The 16,128-nt window shown below is 35.4% G+C and overlaps 1 non-coding gene across 1 annotated transcript; it reads left to right on the forward strand.

The window, feature by feature from the left end:
- The first annotated feature begins 15,671 nt into the window (after positions 1–15,671).
- LOC131247553 (small nucleolar RNA R71) lies at positions 15,672–15,778 on the forward strand. Its single transcript, XR_009171834.1, has one exon. It is a non-coding gene; the product is annotated as a small nucleolar RNA R71 (small nucleolar RNA).
- The last annotated feature ends 350 nt before the right edge of the window (positions 15,779–16,128 follow it).

Consider the following 16,128-nt stretch of genomic DNA (forward strand, 5'->3'; position numbering starts at 1 on the left):
CCATTGATATATATTCTCAAGTGTCAGTGATTTTATGTATTCAATATCTATAGGATAATGAATATTAAAGAAAAATAATAGGTTAAAAACCTCTCCTATCTAAGAAATTTAATCGATCTAGGGTAAGCCTACCCATCAATGTGGATCTCATATGATGGAAACATGTGGATCTAACAAGAGGATAAAAAACAAAACCTAAATAATAGATAATATGCATACACCATTCTTCTCATCATTAAAACAATCAATCATCATAATCTTAAAGAATTATTAAACCATGTGCTTCCCTTCTAGCTTGGGCTAGAAGGAACTTAGAAAAACATAATTATAATGTAAAAATAAAAAGCAACAAGAAAGAAGAAAAAAATGTACATAGAAAAGATCTAAAAAAAAACAACTTATAGAGCTTTAATAAAACTAAAAACTCTTTAAAAACCTTAAATTTTTCTTTAGAATGCCTTGAATGATCTCTTGGAATGCCCTAGGAAGCCCTATTTATAAGTAGGGAACTCCAATTTTCATACAAAGTTGAAAAACCCTAGAAGCAGCCTTAAATATACATATTTTCTCAAAATAGACTTCTCACTGCATAGTTCGTTTAAAACAGACTTCCTGCTGTGCAGTTTTTCAAAATAAACTTCACAGCTTTAGAATACACTTTTTCAGGACGATTTCAGGATTCTTCACTTCAAATCTTCGATTCTCTTCATTCCTTAATTGGTTTTCTTGGATCTTTGGCATGTGAATTCTTCAATTTTGGTCTCCTAAGATCTATCCCTTGCCTTGGTAATTCTTGAACATCAAATCCATGCTTTTTAGCACCCTTTTTCAATCTAAGTTCTTAAATTCACCTTGCAACACATACATGAGTAAATTAGAACATTAAGCTGATTCATGATCATAAAACCAAGATGTAAATGGGAAAAATTATGCAATATTTGAGTCTCAACACACCCCCCAACCAACATTTTGCTAGTCCCGAGCAAAATAAGAGAAGAAAAATAAAAATAAAAATAAAAATTAATTCTACAAAAAAAATTAAAATGAAAACAAAATTCTAACTACATCACTTTCGCAGGTAATCTCGATTGCATTTAACATATACAACAAGCCTTTAAACCCCTAGGTTTCCCCTAGTGGACGAGTTATAGTCTCGTGAGGGTTTACAGAAATGTTACCCACAAACATTGAAAACATGAAAAATAGTTCAACACTCAGAAATTTATACAATTATGCCTTCATTCATCATATGAATTTCAAAAGAAAACAATACTTACCCTAAGTTTGAAGTGAGTTAGAATCTCAATTTTCTAATCCATTACATTCTTGAGTTCAGAGACCTAATCAAAATTTAGAATAGTTATGATCCAATATCCTTAAGTGCTCCGCGACACTGGTCTAACTTTGAGAAATATGCATGTTCCCTATCCTAATGCCTTTCAATCATCCCAAGAATATGAAATCTCTAGTTATCTCATTTTCTTCATGTCATTTCTTCTTTTATCATCATATCCTCATTATTATAAACCACCCTTAGATGAAGATTCCTACCGTGTTTGCTTTATAACCTAAGGTATCGTACTTGTAATGGTAATAGTAATGGATACTTAGGTATCCTTACTCCAGATTACTGACACGATTGTTATGGTCATTGCATTCATGCTCTATAATAAAAATTTCTTTTTCCATTACTCTTTTTTTCCTTCAATATTCTCTCTTTTAAACATATATCAATGGTACTAGTTCATTCAACATTGTTTGAATCAAAAGTTGTTATTCTAGTTCACATATCATATTCCTCAGTTAGCTAGGGTGTATTGTGAATTTAGTACATCAAATTACAACTTACTTTAAACTAGTGATTAGATAATTGAACTCAAGTCTATAATTTTCAGTTATTAGATTTCTGATTACCATCAACCTAGACTAAGTATTAACTTTGCCTTTGGAATTCGCAAAATATCATGTTCACATTCTTGTATAAAAATATTATTTTGAAAATGTTGAAATTTTTTTCCCATAAACCTAAAAAAAATAAACTTAAACCTAACTGAAACCTAAAAATAATAAAAATAATAATAAAATAAACTGAAACAAAAAAAAACACTTTCATCTCACATGGATGACTATCCGCACCCCCAACCTAAAATCATATTGTCCCCAATGTAATGATAATTTAATGCAGAGAACAATAAAAATAAAAGAAAGGGTGAATAGTACCTACTAAAAAAATTAAATATGATACAAATCCTACACAAATGCTCTGTCAGACCAGGAGCACCAATGTAAATATTCTGGCTCATGAAGAGGGAATGACTCCTCTCCCAAATGAAAGTTTTCCACATAAGGCTTCAATCTCTAACCATTAACCCTATACACATTGCCATTACATGGATTCTCAATTTCAACAGCCCCATGAGTATAAACATTCTTCACGTTGAAGGGGCCTGTCCATCTTGATCTTAAAATTGTACAATAGGACCTTTTGCTGAGGTTCAACATTCTTCCTCAGGATATTTTTGTCATGAAAAGCTTTGGTCCTCTATTTGTAGATTTTAGAATTTTCATAGGAATCTCTCCTCAGCTCTCTAATTCATTCAACTCTAATTTTCTTTGTTCGCTTGCTTAATCCATATCAAAGTTTAATTTCTTTATTGCCCAGTAGGCTCTGTATTTCAATTCCACTGGCAAGTGGCAAGCCTTCCTATACACCAATCTGTATGGAGACATTCCAATCGGGGTCTTATAAGCAATCCTATAAGCTCATAAAGCGTCGGATAGTCTAAGGGACCAATCCTTCATATCTGGCCTTATAGTTTTCTCTAAAATATATATGATTTCTCGATTAAAAATCTCAGCTTGCCCACTCGTTTGTGAGTGGCATGGGGTGCTCACTTTATGCTTGATGCCATATTTTTTCATCAAAACCTCAAATGTCCTATTGCAAAAGTGAGACCCGCCATCACTAATGATGACCTTTGAAGTTCCAAATCTAGAAAAAATATTTTTCTTGAGGAATCGTATGACCACTTTGTTGTCATTGGTCCTACTTAGAACTGCCTCAATCCACTTTGAAACATAGTCTACACCAACCAATATATAAAGAAATCTAAAAGAAGATGGAAATGGGCCCATAAAATTAATACCCTAACAATCAAAATCTCCAATGGTAAAATTGGGGATAAAGGCATCATGTTGCGCCGGGACACTCTTCCCAACCTTTGACATCTATCACAAGCAACACAGAAAGCATGAATGTCTTTAAATATGGTGGGCTAGTAAAAACTAGATTGCAGGATTTTTACAGTGGTTTTTGAAATGGCCAAGCTATATGTCCTAGAGGGGGGGTGAATAGGACTATGCTAAATTTAAAAATAAATACAGCGGAATATGAAATAAAGAATAGATAGCAATCACAGAATAGGAATGAAAAACAACTTAAAATAGAGAAATAGAAATACAAATTGTTCTAAGGACAACCTTACACCAAAAACCAAAGCTTATGGTAGGACAACCTTATTTCTAGAACAAATAGAGAAACTGAAGCTCAACGTAATAATAAAGAGATAGCAAAAATATAATGCTGAAATGTAAATCTAAATTATTACAATATTCCCCACTGTGCTTGAAATGAAATGATTACAACATTCACATTCACACATACATTCCACAATTCTGAATGATAAAAGATAGAAAATATAAATCACACATCACAACACAAAGAATTATAGTGGTTCGCCTGTGTGTTCACCAACTGTTAAACAACAGCCACACAGAATGCTACTCCACTCCTAATATCCTCATACAGGGGATATTAGCGTTCGCTATCAAATATGTTTTAACATGTTCACCCAAAACCTTCACAATTGTGTCTTTTTCAAAGGGCTTACACAATTCAAAAACCCTCACTTCTGAGTTTTCTGGCTCTCTTTAGATAACCAACAACTTTGAGATTTTTCTGGCTTAACCTTAAACAAAACCAAACAATGTAAATTACACAAATTGTAAAATACCTGATTTTCTCCTTCGTTGTAGCAGCCTCGAAGAACCAAGTCGGAGTAGAGATTTGAATGTCAAAGTTTAATGTCCAATACTCACTTTATAATGGTTCTATGTTCTAATAGATTTTAAATTAAAACAGAAGGGTTAGCTCTAATTGATTTTGATTCCAGAAAAAGGAAAACAACAATTCCTCTTTTTCAGATTAGATTGGAATGCAATAAACAAAATCAATTAAGAAAGCTAAAGAAAGAGAATATTAAATATGCACACTTAGCTTAAATAGAGCACCGACTTATCTCTCAGAAGATCGAATTAATTTAGCTTAAAGTTCATATTTTATTCTGAGATTCGTGCTCTATTTATAGGTGAGCAAATCACACCTTCGACTGGTCTAAGGACCTCTACGACTGATCATAGAACCAACAGATATTTGAAAAATTCGGGCGTATAAGATTTGACAGTTTTACGACTGGTCGTAGGTGGTCTACGACTAGTCGTGGGTCTCCTACGACTGGTCGTAGGTTCTCACGACTGGTCGAAGTAGGTCAATTTTCAGCGCTGTACATTGAGTCGTAGGTCTACGACTGGTCGAAGATGCAGTCGACATTGTTCCTACGACTGGTCGAACAGTCCTCAGGACTAGTCGAAGCCTAACAGAAAATTTCTGATTTTTGTAACAAACTTACGACTGATCTAAGAATTTCTTAGACAAGTCGAAGTAGTGCTAAGACTAGTCGAACAAAGTCCAAGACTAGTCTTAGAACAGACCAAGCTCACTTATAGAAAACATATGAATTATGTATCCAAAATGATCTACTCTAAAGGTCAACCTAAGGTCAGTCATACCTCAGGAGTGAAATAAGGATATTGAACATAGGAGACATGTGACCTTTGAAGTCTTGATGGAGCTCAAACTAGAAAGCCTCTTGAGATCTTGATAACAAACTCACTTTCTCGAGTCTTGACTTGTGAACAGTGCTTGTCACCCTAAGTTGATTTTGAGTAGAGTGTTCTTCATATATGCAAGCTTCATAGTAGTGTCTTTGGCACCACAAATTTGACAACACAAAGGGATATAAACTATGACACTTATAGTTTTCTTAGCAGAAAAATGGCCACCACATGCTTCCATGTGATAAAAGGAAATAACAGTCTAAACTTCATCCTCTGGGACACAACGTCTAAAAATCTGATCAGTTCCATATTTATATATCAAAGTTTAATTTCTTTACTGCCCAGTAGGCTTTATGTTCCAATTTCACTGGCAAGTGGCAAGCCCTCTCATACATTAAACTGTATGGAGACATTCCAATCAGGGTCTTATAAGCAGTTCTATAAGCCCATAAAGCGTCGGATAGTCTGAGGGTCCAATCCTTCATATCTGGCCTTATAGTTTTCTTTAAAATGTGTTTGATTTTCCAATTAGAAATCTCAGCTTGCCCACTCGTTTGTGGGTGGTATGGGGTGCTCACTTTATGCTTGATGCCATATTTCTTCATCAAAGCCTCAAATGTCTTATTACAAAAGTGAGACCCGTCATCACTAATGATGGCCTTTGGAGTTCCAAAATATCATGTTACATTCTTGTATATAAAAATATTATTTTGAAAATGTTGAAATTTTTTTCCCATAAGCCTAAAAAAATAAACTTAAACCTAACTGAATCCTAAAAATAATAAAAAAAATAATAAAATAAACTGAAACCCAAAAAAAAAAACTTCACATGGATGACTATCCACACCCCCAAACTTAAAATCTATATTGTCCCCAATGTAATGATAATGTAATGCAGAGAATAATAAAAATAAAAGAAACGGTGGATAGTACTACCATGAAAAAATCACCTGCTATGTGGCACTAAAAAAATTAAATATGATACAAATCCTACACAAACGCTCCATCAGACCAGGAACATCAATCTAAATATTCTGGCTCATGAAGAGGGAATGACTCCTCTCCCAAATGAAAGTTTTTCATATAAGGCTTCAATTTCTGACCATTAACCTTGTACACATTGCTATTACGTAGATTCTCAATTTCGACAGCCCCATGAGTGTAAACATTCGTCACAATGAAGGGGCATGTCCATCTTGATCTTAACTTTCCCGGAAAGAACTGGAGACGGGAATTGTACAATAGGACCTTTTGCTGAGGTTCAAAATTCTTCTTCAGGATATTTTTATTATGAAAAGCTTTGGTCCTCTCTTTGTAGATTTTAGAATTTTCATAAGAATCTCTCCTCAGCTCTTCTAATTCATTCAACTCTAATTTTCTTTGTCCCCTTACTTGATCCATATTAAAGTTTAATTTCTTTATTACCGAGTAGGCTTTATGTTCCAATTCCACTGGCAAGTGGCAAGCGTTCTTATACACCAATCTGTATGGAGACATTCTAATCGGGGTCTTATTAGCAGTCCTATAAGCCCATAAAGCGTCGGATAGTCTGAGGGACCAATCCTTCATATCTGGCCTTATAGTTTTCTCTAAAATATATTTAATTTCCCGATTAGAAATCTCAGCTTGCCCACTCATTTGTGGGTGGTATGGGGTGCTTACTTTATGCTTGATGCCATATTTCTTCATCAAAGCCTCAAATGACCTATTGCAAAAGTGAGACTCGCCATCACTAATGATAGCCTTTTGGAGTTCCAAATCTAGAAAAAATATTTTCCTTGAGGAATCGTATGACTAATTTGTTGTGATTAGTCCTACTTAGAACTGCCTCAATCCACTTTGAAACATAGTCCACACCAACCAATATACAAAGAAATCCAAAAGAAGATGGAAATGGGCTCATAAAATCAATACCACAATAATAAAAAATCTCCAATGGTAAAATTAGGGATAAAGGCATCATGTTACGTCGGGACACTCTTCCCAACCTTTAACATCTATCACAAGCAACACAGAAAGCATGAATGCCTTTAAACATGGTGGGACAGTAAAAATCACACAGAAGGATTTTTGCAGTGGTTTTTTTGGCAGAAAAATGGCCACCACATGCTTCCATGTGACAAAAGGAAATAACACTCTGAATTTTATCCTCTGGGATACAACGTGTAAAAATCTAATCAGTTCCATATTTATATATCAAAGTTTAATTTCTTTATTGCCCAGTAGGCTTTATATTCCAATTCCACTGGTAAGTGATAAGCCTTTCCATATACCAATCTTATGGAGACATTCCAATCGGGGTCTTATAAGCAGTCTTATATGCCCATAAAGCGTCGGATAGTTTGAGGGTCCAATCCTTCATATTTAGCCTTATAGTTTTCTCTAAAATGTGTTTGATTTTCCAATTAGATATCTCAGCTTACCCACTCATTTATGGGTGGTATGGGGTGCTCACTTTATGCTTGATGCCATATTTTTTCATCAAAGCCTCAAATGTTCTATTGCAAAAGTGAGACCCACCATCACTAATGATGGCCTTTGGAGTTTCAAAATATCATGTTACATTCTTGTATATAAAAATATTATTTTGAAAATGTTGAATTTTTTTTTTCCATAAATCTAAAAAATAAACTTAAACCTAACTGAAACCTAAAAATAATAAAAATAATAATAAAATAAACTGAAACCCAAAAAAAAAAAAAACTTCACATGGATGACTATCCACACCCCCCAACCTAAAATATATATTGTCCCCAATGTAATGATAATGTAATGCAGAGAACAATAAATATAAAAGAAAGGGTGGATAGTACCTACCATGAAAAACTCACCTGCTATGTGACACTAAAAAAATTAAATATGATACAAATCCTACACAAATGCTCTGTCAGACTAGGAGCATCAATTTGAATATTCTAGCTCATGAAGAGGGAATGACTCCTCTCCCAAATGAAAGTTTTCCACATAAGGCTTTAATTTCTGACCATTAACCTTGTACACATTGCCATTACGTGGATTCTTGATTTCAACAGCCCCATGAGTATAAACATTTTTCACAATGAAGGGGCCTGTCCATCTTGATCTTAACTTTCCCGGAAAGAACTGGAGACGAGAATTGTACAATAGGACCGTTTGCTGAGGTTCAAAATTCTTCCTCATGATATTTTCGTCATGAAAAGCTTTGGTCCTTTCTTTGTAGATTTTAGAATTTTCATAGGAATCTCTCCTCAGCTCCTCTAATTCATTTAACTCTAATTTCCTTTGTCCACTTGCTTGATCCATATCAAAGTTTAATTTCTTTATTGCCCAGTAGGCTTTATGTTCCAATTGCACTGGCAAGTGGCAAGCCTTCCTATACACTAATCTGTATGGAGACATTCCAATCGGGGTCTTATAAACAGTCCTATAAGCCCATAAAGCGTCGGATAGTCTGAGGGACCAATCCTTCATATCTGGCCTTATAGTTTTCTCTAAAATGTATTTGATTTCCCGATTAGAAATCTTAGCTTGCTTACTCATTTGTGTGTAGTATAGGGTGCTCACTTTATGCTTGATGCCATATTTCTTCATCAAAGCCTCAAATGTCCTATTGCAAAAGTGAGACCCACCATTACTAATGATGGCTTTGGAGTTCCAAAGCTAGAAAAATATTTTTCTTGAGGAATCGTATGACCACTTTGTTGTCATTGGTCCTACTTGGAACTGCCTCAATCCACTTTGAAACATAGTCCACACCAACCAATATATAAAGAAATCTAAAAGAAGATGGAAATGGGCCCATAAAATCAATACCCTAGCAATAAAAAATCTCCAATGGTAAAATTGGAGATAAAGGCATCATGTTGCGCTGGGACACTCTTCCCAACATTTGACATCTATCACAAGCAACACAGAAAGCATGGATGTCTTTAAACAAGGTGGGCCAGTAAAAATCACACTACATGATTTTTGCAATGGCTTTCTTAGCAGAAAAATAGCCACCACATGCTTCCATGTGATAAAAGGAAATAACACTCTGAACTTCATCCTTTGGGACACAATGTCTAAAAATCTGATCAGTTCCATATTTATATATCAAAGTTTAATTTCTTTATTGCCCAGTAGGCTTTATGTTCCAATTCCACTGGCAAGCGGCAAGCCTTCCAATACACCAATCTGTATGGAGACATTCCAATCGGGGTCTTATAAGCCCATAAAACGTTGGATAGTCTGAGGGACCAATCCTTCATATATGACCTTATAGTTTTCTCTAAAATGTGTTTGATTTTTTGATTAGAAATCTCATCTTGTCCACTCATTTGCGGGTGGTATGGGGTGCTCACTTTATGCTTGATGCCATATTTCTTCATCAAAGCCTCAAATGTCCTATTGCAAAAGTGAGACCCGCCATCACTACTGATGGCCTTTGGAGTTCCAAAATATCATGTTAGATTCTTGTATATAAATTTTTTTTTTTGAAAATGTTGAAATTTTTTTTCTAAAAATCTAAAAAATTAAACTTAAACCTAATTGAAACCTAAAAATAATAAAAATAATAATAAAATAAATTGAAATCCAAAAAAAAAACTTCACATGGATGACTATCCACACCCCCAACCTAAAATCTATATTGTCCCCAATGTAATGATAATTTAACGCAGAGAACAATAAAAATAAAAGAAAGGGTGGATAGTACCTACCATGAAAATCTCACTTGCTATGTGACACTAAAAAAATTAAATATGATACAAATCCTACACAAATGCTCTGTCAGATTAGGAGCATCAATCTGAATATTCTGGCTCATGAAGAGGGAAGGACTCCTCTCACAAATGAAAGTTTTCCACATAAGGATTCAATCTCTGACCATTAACTTTGTGCACATTGCCATTACGTGGATTCTCAATTTCAACAGCCTCATGAGTATAAACATTCTTCACAATGAAGGGGCCTGTCCATCTTGATCTTAACTTTTTCGGAAAGAACTGGAGATGAGAATTGTACAATAGGACCTTTTATTGAGGTTTAAAATTCTTCCTTAGGATATTTTTGTCATGAAAAGCTTTGGTCCTCTCTTTGTAGATTTTAGAATTTTCATAGGAATCTCTCCTCAGCTCCTCTAATTCATTCAACTCTAATTTCCTTTGTCCACTTGCTTGATCCATATCAAAGTTTAATTTCTTTATTGCCTAGTAGGCTCTATATTTCAATTCCACTGGCAAGTGGCAAGCCTTCATATACACCAATCTGTATGGAGACATTCCAATCGGGATCTTATAAGCAGTCCTATAAGCCCATAAAGCATCGGATAGTCTAAGGGACCAATCCTTCATATCTGGCCTTATAGTTTTCTCTAAAATGTGTTTAATTTTCCGATTAGAAATCTCAGATTGTCCACTCATTTGTGGGTGGTATTGGGTGCTCACTTTATGCTTGATGCCATATTTCTTCATCAAAGCCTCAAATGTCCTATTGCAAAAGTGAGACCCGCCATCACTAATGATGGCCTTTGGAGTTCCAAATATAGAAAAAATATTTTCTTTAAGGAATCGTATGACTACTTTGTTGTCATTGGTCATACTTGGAACTGCCTCAATCCACTTTGAAACATAGTCTACACCAACCAATATATAAAGAAATCTAAAAGAAGATGGAAATGGGCCCATAAAATTAATACCCCAACAATCTAAAATCTCAAATGGTAAATTTGGAGATAAAGGCATCATGTTGCACCGGGACACTCTTCCTAACTTTTGATATCTATTACAAGTAACACAGAAAGTATGGGTATCTTTAAACATGGTGGGCCAGTAAAAATCACATTGCAGGTTTTTTGCAGTGGTTTTCTTAGAAGAAAAATAGCCACCACATGCTTCCATGTGACAAAAGGAAATAACACTCTGAACTTCATCCTCTGGGACATAAAGTCTAAAAATCTGATCAGTTCCATATTTATATATCAAAGTTTAATTTCTTTATTGCCCAGTAGGCTCTATGTTTCAATTCCACTGGCAAGTGGCAAGCCTTCTCATACACCAATCTGTATGGAGACATTTCAATCGGGGTCTTATAAGCAGTCCTATAAGCCCATAAAGTGTCGGATAGTCTAAAGGACCAATCCTTCATATCTGGCCTTATAGTTTTCTCTAAAATGTGTTTGTTTTTCCGATTAGAAATCTCAGCTTGCCCACTCGTTTGTGGGTGGTATGGGGTGCTCACTTTATGCTTGATGTCATATTTCTTCATCAAAGCCTCAAATGTCTTATTACAAAAGTGAGACCCGCCATCACTAATAATGGCCTTTGGAGTTCCAAAATATCATGTTCACATTCTTGTATATAAAAATATTATTTTGAAAATGTTTAAATTTTTTTCTCATAAACCTAAAAAAAATAAACTTAAACCTAATCGAAACCTAAAAATAATAAAAATAATAATAAAATAAACTAAAACAAAAAAAAACTTCACATGGATGATTATTCACACCCCCCAACCTAAAATCTACATTGTCCCCAATGTAATGATAATGTAATGCACAGAACATAAAAATAAAAGAAAGGGTGGATAGTACCTACCATGAAAAACTCACCTACTATGTGACACTAAAAAAATTGAATATGATACAAATCCTACACAAATGCTCCGTCAGACCAGGAGCATCAATTTGAATATTCTGGCTCATGAAAAGGGAATGACTCCTCTCGTAAATAAAAGTTTTTCACATAAGGCTTCAATCTCTAACCATTAACCTTGTGCACATTGCCATTACGTGGATTCTCAATTTCAACAGCCCCATGAGTATAAACATTCTTCACGTTGAAGGGGCCTGTCCATCTTGATCTTAACTTTCCTGAAAAGAACTGAAGATGGGAATTGTACAATAGAACCTTTTGCTGAGGTTTAAAATTCTTCCTCAGGTTATTTTTGTCATGAAAAGCTTTGATCCTCTTTTTATAGATTTTAGAATTTTCATAAGAATCTCTCCTCATCTTCTCCAATTCATTCAACTCTAATTTCCTTTGTCCACTTGCTTGATCCATATCAAAGTTTAATTTCTTTATTGCCCAGTAGGCTCTATGTTTCAATTCCACTAGCAAGTGGCAAGCCTTCCCATACACCAATCTGTAAGGAGACATTCTAATCGGGGTCTTATAAGTAGTCCTATAAGCCCATAAAGCGTCGGATAGTCTGAGGGACCAATCCTTCCTATCTGGCCTTATAGTTTTCTCTAAAATGTATTTGATTTTCCGATTAGAAATCTCAACTTGCCCATTCGTTCGTGGGTGGTATAGGGTGCTCACTTTATGCTTGATGCCATATTTCTTCATCAAAGCCTCAAATGTCCTATTATAAAAGTGAGACCCGCCATCACTAATGATGGCCTTTGGAGTTCCAAATTTAGAAAAAATATTTTCCTTTGAGGAATCGTATGACCACTTTGTTGTCATTGGTCCTACTTGGAACTGCCTCAATTCACTTTGAAACATAGTCCACACTGACCAATATATAAAGAAATCCAAAAGAAGATGGAAATGGGCCCATAAAATCAATACCCCAACAAAAAAAATCTCCAATAGTAAAATTGGGGGTAAAGGCATCATGTTGCACCGGGACACTCTTCCTAACCTTTGACATTTATCACAAGCAATACAGAAAGCATGGATGTCTTTAAACATGGTGGGCCAGTAAAAACCACACTGCAGGATTCTTGTAGTGATTTTCTTAGCAGAAAAATGGCCACTACATGCTTCCATGTGACAAAAGGAAATAACACTTTGAACTTCATCCTCTGGGACACAATGTCTAAAAATCTGATCAGTTCCATATTTATATAAATACGGGTCATCCCAGAAGAAGTTCCTAACCTCAGTTTAAAAACTCTTCCTATCTTGTGACTTCCAATGATATGACATTTTTTCCGTTACAAGACAGTTCACTATATCCGCATACCAAGGTAATTTGGAGATCGCAAATAATTGTTCATCAGAGAAAGTGTCCTGGATATGCATCTCCTCAGTAGAATCATCTAACACCAATCTAGAAAGGTGATCGGCCACTACATTTTCTACTCCTTTCTTATCTTTTATCTCTAAATCAAATTCTTGGAGTAGGAGGATCCATCTCAAAAGTCATCCATGAAAACCTCAAGAAACTTTCCAACCATATTTGGAAAAATACTTAACATACATCGTTGGAAAGTTGCTGGGGCGTTACACAATCTAAATGGCATCCGTTTGAAAGCAAATATGCCAAATGGATAAGTGAACGTGGTTTTCTCTTGGTCTTCCAAGGCTATCTCTATTTGTTTATATCTGGAATATCCATCAAGAAAACTATAGAAGGAGTGACCTGCTATCCTCTCTAAAACTTGATCAATGAATGGTAGAGGTAAATAGTTCTTCTTTGTGACCTGGTTCAATTTTCTATAATCAATACAAACACGCCAACCAATGGTGACACGTGTTGGTATGAGTTCATTATTAGAATTCTACACAATAGTTTTCCAGATTTCTTTGGGACTACTTGAGATAGACTCACCCAAACACTATCGGATATTGGGTAGATGATTCTCACATCCAATAATTTAATCACCTCATTTTTTACAACTTCCATCATGTTTGGATTGAGATGCCTTTGAGGTTGTCTAATTGGTTTGGCGTCATCATCGAGGTGGATCCGATGGGTGTATATGGAAGGGCTTATACCCTTGATGTCAGAAATGGTCCAGCCCAAGGCTCCTTTGTGGTCCCTTGGAACTTTCAATAATTTAATCTCTTGATCCTTCTCTAAAAATGAAGAGATTACCACAGGATAAGTTTTATTTTTACCTAAGTATACATACTTAAGCTCATTTGGTAGTGGTTTTAAATCAAGCTTTGGAACATTGGTTGGTGACGATAGAGGTTGTGAGTCCTTGATAGATAGGATTTGAGTGCGCGGTCTCCATTGGTACATACCAATGTCGTGGGTGGTAGTGCTCTCATTATCATCACAAATTTTAGTAAACACTTTTTCTAAATCAGAATTTTTCAAGTCCCTAATGACTTGAATCAATTCCTCAGTCAGACTAGGTTCCAATTCCTCTTCTTCTATCAAGCAGTCCATGAAATTTAGCTCATTGATCTCATTATTATCAATGGGGGTGCTTACATAGATTGAAAATATTTAGCTCTATTGTCATGTTACCAAAAGATAAGTTCATCATTCCATTCTTGCAATTTATGATTGCATTTAAAGTTGCTAGGAATGGGAGGTCTAAAATAATGGGAACTTGAGCACTAGCATTTACACATGGTTTAGTGTCTAGTACAATAAAATTCATGGGGAAGTAGAATTTCTTCACTTGGATTTACACATCCTCTAAAATTTCCCTTGGTACCTTAATAGAGCGGTCAGCGAGTTGGAGTGTAATCGTGATTAGTTTAAGCTCGTCTAACCCCATTTTTTTTGTAAACTGAATAAGGTACTAAGTTGACACTTGCACCCAAATCTAACAAAGCAGCTCAATTTGAAAATTTCCAATAATATAAGAAATAGTGGGATTTCCCGGGTCTTTGTATTTGGGTACAGCCCTTTGTTGAATGATAGTACTCACTTTCTCAGTAAGGAAGGCCTTTTTGTGCACATTTAATTTCCTCTTTACATGCACAAATTCTTGAGATATTTAGCATATGATGGAATTTGTCTAATAGCATCAAGCAGAGGAATATTGACAGTAACCTTTTGGAGCACATCCAACACCTCTTGATATTTCATGGGGACAGTTGGATTCCGAAGTCTAAATGAGAACAGAACTGGAGGCTCATATGACTGAGTCTCTTTATCCTTTTGCTGTTGCAGCTCTTGAAGCATAGTCGGTTCATCATTTTCTTGAGACAGTGGCTCATCCTCCAATATTTGTACCGGTTGCATTATCTTGTTATCGACCTCTTTTCCACTTCTCAAGGTAATGATGGCCTTAGCTTGTTCATGATGTAGCTCACTTGGATTTGAGTCTCTAATGAAATGTGTGTTTCTAGGGTTTGGCATAAGTTGAGAAGGAAGGGTGTCTTTTTTCCTAGCATTTAGTTGAGTCTTAATCCTAGCCATAGCTATCTTTAATTCCTAATTTGGTTGGATTAGAGACTGATTCATTTAAGCTTGAGAGTTCATGAATGCGGTCAATGCATCCTCCACAGATGATCGCTTTGGTGGGGGCACATATGGTGCATTGTTAGGTGCCCCAAAGAAGTTGTTTTGTGAAGGTATTTGTGGTACATTGGGTGCATTAATTTGTGGTTCATTCCTCTAACTAAGATTAAGATGGTTATGCTAATTTGGATTATACGTATTTCCCATTAGTTGCATAACTGCCCATTGGTAGTTATTTATAGCATTTGCTTGATCATACTCATGCGTGATATTTTGTACAATTGAGATTATTAGACAATCCTTTCTGTCATGGTCTGTACCACCACAAATGCTACAAAAATTATCTAAAGAAGTATTTGCTTTAACTATATCAACCTTCCTAATTTCCAAGGCTTTGACCTTTCTAGCTAATGCAGCAAATTTTGCATTAAGGTCGTCTTCCTCTCTTAGGACATACATCCCCACTCTCTCTAGGAATGGGTCTAGTTTGGTCTGATTTAATAGAGACATCTCATGTCTGCGTATTCTCTGCTTACATATCTTGTAAATCCCAAGCCTCATTATGATCTTTGTCAAGAAAGGTTCCACCACACATCATCTCTATGAACTGACGGGTATCCATGGTGAGCCCCTTTCGGAAAGCATCAATCACATGCCATGGTTCATAACTATGATGTGGACAAGTAATTAGAATGTCTTTGAAGTGCTCCCAAGCTTGAAAAAATAGTTCATTCCACTTTTGGGAGAATGACATGATTTCTTATTTTAGTGCATTTGTTTTGTGCTCGGGAAAGAACTTTTTCAAAAACTCTTTACTTAAGGCTTGTCATGAAGTGATGGTAATAGGTCTTAGAGAGTTGAGCCATGCTTTGACCCGATCTTTTAGAGAAAATGAGAATAACATAAGCTTAAGTACATCTCTATTGCCATTATTTACTTGTAACGTTGCAATTACTTCCTCAAAGTTCTTGAGGTGCAAGTAGGGGCTTTCAGAATCCAAGCCATGAGATTTAGGAATTAATTGAATCACACCTGGTTTAAAATCAATGTTCCTTATGTGAGCAGGGAACACTATGCAAGATGGTAAAGTTGATCTCTCATGGTGTAGATGTTCACATAAAG

Source organism: Magnolia sinica, chromosome 5 (genome assembly GCF_029962835.1).
Source record: "Magnolia sinica isolate HGM2019 chromosome 5, MsV1, whole genome shotgun sequence".
Taxonomy (NCBI): Eukaryota; Viridiplantae; Streptophyta; class Magnoliopsida; order Magnoliales; family Magnoliaceae; genus Magnolia; species Magnolia sinica.